Source organism: Puntigrus tetrazona, chromosome 21, assembly GCF_018831695.1.
Source record: "Puntigrus tetrazona isolate hp1 chromosome 21, ASM1883169v1, whole genome shotgun sequence".
In the NCBI taxonomy this organism is placed as follows: Eukaryota; Metazoa; Chordata; class Actinopteri; order Cypriniformes; family Cyprinidae; genus Puntigrus; species Puntigrus tetrazona.
The window spans coordinates 7,268,675-7,274,914 of NC_056719.1; the positions used below are offsets into that span (position 1 = coordinate 7,268,675).

Consider the following 6,240-nt stretch of genomic DNA (forward strand, 5'->3'; position numbering starts at 1 on the left):
TGAGTACTTAGACATAAATAAAACAGTCATCTGGCATGTTCTCCAACATGGGAGGGGAGGTTTTCATCTGTTGATGAGCTTGAATTAGAAACATACTGTCTTTACTTCGACGCCAGAGCTAAGTCATGCATAATTAACCAAATTCCACAGGGCTCTTTTGAAGGTATCTATATATGGAACATCTTCCACTAGTGTTGTCTTGCATGCATTTAACAGACAGAGGAAGAGGAAGAGGAAGATGTGTATTTGGGGAGGGGGACCTGAGTCAATGCTGGCCCAAATACCAGCTGATTGACATATAAGGGTTAGTGACTTTTATGGAACGAGCCCTTCGCCCTGGGCCATCGGTGGCCTGTTACTTCCTATTCACATCAATCAGGACACAGGTCTGCCCATGGTGAAAAATTGATGCAAGGTTCACAGGGTATCTGCAGAATGTGTTTGATGAGTGATTTCATTGAGGAAGATATTAAGGGAAAAAACTTAACAGACCAGGAATTTAAGTTTTAGATCTAAGGGTAGAGCAATATTTAATTTCTGACTGTAATAAAAACATAGCCGTGAGGGATAGAGATGTCCAGGGTGTTCAATTGTTAAACTGATGAAATATTGTTACAGAAAAAAACAATTACTAAATAGACAAAACTCCATATAAAAAAAGTGTTGAAACCTTTTTAAAAACTGTGATCAACAGTTTGTGCCTTGTAAATATTATATTATATTATATTATATTATATTATATTATATTATATTATATTATATTATATAGTTCTATAACATGCACATAAATATACAAATATGCACATTATATTTTTAACTAGTAATATAATATTTTACAGCACGTAAAGGTTTTAATATTTTTATACAACAAATTAAGCATTTTAGTTAAAATGTTTGCATTACAAAATTGTACAAATATATTTAAGAAAAATCTTTCAAACATTTTTAGAATCACAATATTTTACCAACAATATCATACCAACAACAGAGGCTGAAGCTCGGTAGCAAAGTTAGAGAAATCATTTTATACTTTCATTATTCTCCCCAAAAAGACTGAAGCTCAGATAATGGCCAGATTTTATATCCAAGTTCCAAACAGCTCAACGGGTCTGTGGATAATAGAAACATCTAGATCTGAAACACAAATTTCTGAATGAGACAAAGTCTTCTATTGCTCCAAGGGAGTCTGTTTGGGCACATGCTTTATATCTGGCTGTGGTACCGGACTAGACTGATAGTGTTGAGGAGAGAGAGTATCAGAGACAGGAAACAGCCTTTGAAGTGCTGAGAAAGTAGAAATGGAATCCAGCCACAGACATAGATAAGACATTCACATCAGAATCTACAGTGCTGGGGAGCTATTTGAAGATTTTTGTCAGTTTTTTACTGTTTAAAACTGAACAAGACATCCCAAATGTATATTCAATATGACAAAACCTGATGATTCACAACCTATAGCACTTTCCAGTGCCTAAAATATATCTAAGATGACCATATTCTTATTATAGTGTGTGTAGAGTGTTTTATATTCTTATATGTTATATATAATTATATTTAAAATATATAAAAAAATTCTCAAATATATACATGCATGTGTTTGTATTTATGTATACATGAAAAATATACACAGCACACATGCACACACACACATATATATATATATATATAATATATATATATATATATATATATATATATATATATATATATATATATATACATATATATACACACACAATTCATTTATTTATTTAATAATTTAAAAGTAAAAGGGCAGGCAAGTTGGACTCTCTTTCTATACTATTAAAAATGTTAACATTGTGTGTGTGTGTGTGTGTGTGTGTGTGTGTGTGTGTGTGTGTGTGTGTGTGTGTGTGTATATAGAAAGGCAAAAGCCCAGAAACAAATAAAAAGTAACTGTAAAAAAATTCTTATAGTTGTAACTCCACTTTGTTCTTTATTGCCCAAAGCATTACGCCTCACTCAGAATCACTGGAGCCAACAAAATGCATTTGGAAATTGGCTGCCTCAGCTGTGCCCTCTGTGGTTCGCATTCTGCAGCTTTCCATGCAATCAGTGCAAGTCAGCTGCTTTTCATTGTTTGATTGGAACGCCTGCCATGGATTTGGCTGGATTATGGCTGACATTATAAATCATAATTACAAGACATCAAAAGTATCGGTCAAGAGAGCCAATGAGTTGAAATACAGCAATCTGAGAGTTCTTTTTTTTTTTTTCTGTATTACCAAGACAGAGAAATGACATGAAAACAGCATGCTCGTGTGAGTGGTGTTGGAAACTGCTCCAGATGTGATGACAGGCTGCTTGTTTGTTATATAAACAATTTTAATTTTTCCACAGGAAAGAGGCCTACACGCTTATCATTCCGCTGGATGAGGATCAAGCCATCACAGCCTGAGGATGAAAGAGAAGTGATGACTGTTGGAAAACACATCCAATGTTATCCAACACCGCTTAAAAATGAGCAGCTGTCAGGTCCCCCGCTAGCCCTCCTCTAACAGGCTTTCCATGAAACATAGACTCCGGTACAAACCTCCAGTGCAAGCTTTCTTTAGATTCCCCATTTCCAGCTGGCAGCTACATCAACAACGCCTAAGGGTTAAGAACCCGGCAGTATCTAGTCTGCTAGCAGGTGCTAACTGCTAAAACAAATCACCATCATTTTGCATGTACCCACATCAGCTCAAATCACATCCTGTCTGCTCAAATCAAAGAGTGAAGATTTGGCTGCTTACTCCGGCCTGTTACCACCTTCTGGTAGACGCTGTAACTATGGCATTGTGGAGGATAAAATGATAATATAATACAATATAATATACATATGGAAAATGTCACAAAATTGGTCAAACTTTTTAAAGAAAATGGATACTTCTAAAATATATACTTATAATTTTACAATATTATTACTGTTTTTGCATTACAGAATGTAGTTTTAAGAGATTTTTGGTGTCCTCGTATATATAGATTAAGCAAATATTTGACAATTTGTTTAGAAATTCTGGGAGATGTAAGCTTCAAGCCAAACAACGGCCATTTGGGGCACATAAACCCACTGAGAATAATATTATTCACATATTGATAAAACAATTATATATAGTTTTATTTTGTCCTTCGGGAATTTGATGCTGGCTCTTATGTTGATGGTGTTATGCAAGGTTTTATTCATTTTAGTTGCATTAAACAGCCAAGGTCTGTTTCCTGGTCTTATTAATCTATTACCTGTAGCAGAGCAAATCAATTTGGCATTACAGTTATCTTTTCATTTTTATGTAATTAAATTCTGTATTAGAGCATATTTTTTCTACTTTTGACTGAATTGTTTGCTTGTGTTTATTTACAAACTTACTATACTTTTATAATGGCTATTGTTATTCACTTATATATTATTGTTCAATAAATAATATTTTTATATAACTAATATACAGTGTGCCAAAGGCAAAATCACAGCTATTGCTCAGCTACTCATGCTCATAGATTATATTATATTATATTATTTAGTGCTATCAAACTATTAATCGTGAAGTTTTTGTTTACATAATACATGTATGTGTACTGTGGATATTTATAATGTATATATAAATAAAACACATGCATGTGTTTTGAAAATATTTAAATGTATACATGTATATTCTTATATTTTATATATTAAGTGTATTTAATAATAAACAACATATTTTTCTTAAACACATAAATGCATAATTAATATAGAAAGTATATACACATATACTATGTAAACTTTTATTTTAAATGTGATTAATCACAATGAATCGTTTGACAGCACTAATTATATTATATTATATTATATTGTCACATGTCATTTAGGGCTCAGGTGATTGGCTCAAAGCTCTAGACATAAACTGAAATGCTGTCTGACGACTCTCTCCTAGTATAAACCTCCTTGGTGCCAATCTAGAAAAATTTAGACAAAAAGATCAATTTGAGCACCTGCCAAAATGACATTCGAACAGACAAACGTGTTTAGAGGGGACAGATGTTAGGCACAAGCTCTTATCATGAGGGAAGTAGGTCTGTTCCTGAGGTGGACTGCTGGAGGTCTCAACAAGTTCAGTGCGGTCAGCTAGCATTGAGCCTCGAGGGCCTACCCGGAGCGGCGCATCAGCTCATGGCTCTCAGTCTGCCGTCTCCCAGCCCTCTGTTTAGACAGAGCAACAAAGTAGAGATCTGGCACTAGGCCAGGTTTGTATCTAGTGATTGCCGGCATGTTTGCCAGCTGACAGCTTGAGACGGGAGGGTGAGGGCAGGGAGAGAGCTGCATTGGGGCTGGGATAGTGCAGCGTGACTCTGACACACAGGAGGGAGACACTGAGCGTACGTAGCAAAGTGCACAGTCAGTACAGCAAGGTGAAAGACGTCTCGCTGTCAGATTAAACAGATGATACAGCTCAAGTTTAGCAAGGCAAGACGATCGCGTTATGCTTTATATATGTAAAACATCAGGGTTAAATAACACCTACATCTACAGCCCTATATTGAAGCAGGTATAGGTCACTCTGGCAATGTGTAATTATTCATAGTTCATGCAATGAGAAAAGTTCTCTTGCGATTCTAGATTGGATGCTCCTTGCCATCCGACTAGCAGCCCTCTTGTGGTCGAGTTGGAATTTGCAGGGCTATGTGAGTCCATGAACCTAACATTTAAAACAAAGACACGCCACTTGTTTAAACTAGTCTGAAAGGCAATCAGATTCACAGAACACTTTTTTTTAAGTTGCAATTATAACGGCTCATTTGGAGCGCTCTCACGCTTAAAAAGGTCTGCAAGGTCAAAAAAGGCATACTATTCAAAAAGTGAATAACCAAAACTGCATACAGCCAAAAACACTTATGCTGCATAATAATCAGTATCGAGCACATACCAGTTATACATAACAGCATCTCCATAAAAGCATGTTAAGATGTGTAATTAAAGTTCACCATGTATATTTTCAGAGCTTAAATTGATATTTCACCCATTTTGTCACAATTTACTCAATATCCTGAGGATGCAAACCATGCTAGTCTAAATGACAGCCTTAGATACATATGCAATGATACCATCTCCTTTTTAGCGGGTAAGTCATGACAAAATGTTCATTTTGGGGTGATCAATCCCTTAATTTGATAAAACACACTTAATATGTTTAAGTACACAAGCTCAAAGTTGCTCATGGATTAAAAACTACTGAAAATGGATGGAAAAGAGAGCACCGGCTCAAACCCTTCAGTTTTGCGAGACCAAATTACTTAAAACTAGCACTTAAAAAGAAATGCCACTAAGCAATGATGACACAGCATTAATATGTTTAAATAAATACAAAATTATGATACAAAATAATAATATAAAACAGAACTGCTATGTCATTCATATAGAAAATATTCAACATGAATAAAATAGCATTTAAATAAATATATTTTTTAAATATAACCCATAATGACCCAATCCCAGAAACATATATTTATATATTAGCTAAATACTGAGAAGAAGAAAATAACTCAGCAAACTTAAGGCTGTATATAATAAATTGCACTTCAACTCACCTTGAGCAGCTGTTCCTCTGGTGCTGAATACACTTGCTATCAAAGTGGCCACATACCAAATCATAGTACTATTGCCAACCAGAGAGAAACCTCATCATATCTCAAAGTGCCCCTTTCAATAAATCATTCTTAGCCGAGCCCTGGACGTTAGACACACTGTCAGCTGCTGATACCCTTTATTCCTGCCCTGCATACTTTTCTCCGACGGTTCCCTTCATTCTTTCCCTCCCTTCTTTCCTTTCGCATCCTCTCGATGAAATAGAGCACCTGCACCAGCGCACGGCAGCCAGACGCGGCTTGATGGCAATGCCTGCGTGAAACCAAGCATGACAATTTAGCTGTTAGCTCCGCCCCGCTCGAATTTCATTGGCCGGTGGGGAGGGCGTCGGGGCGGGATTGGTCGCCTCTCCGTCGCTCTCCTTGTAAAAACCGAGAGCACCGCGTTTCAAGGTGAGTTGGAGCGTGAAGTGGCGTCGGAACCGCAGTATCATGCGCAAAAGCTGAAGTCGTGAAAGAAGCCCGTCGGACGCCCAACGTAGGTAACAAGGTTTCGCGTGTTGTGAAAGTTAAAGGTGCGGAGGGGCAGACGTCACACTTCACTGTGCGGGGAGGAAACCCTTAACCTGTATGCGTCATTCGCATTTCATCCCATCGATTGCACTGCGCGCGGTCTCAGTACCG

General features: G+C 36.7%; 1 pseudogene; it reads right to left on the reverse strand.

Moving 5' to 3' along the window:
- Positions 1 to 5,689, reverse strand: part of LOC122326997 — a 79,240-nt pseudogene extending 73,551 nt beyond the window's left edge.
- Positions 5,690 to 6,240: the final 551 nt, after the last annotated feature.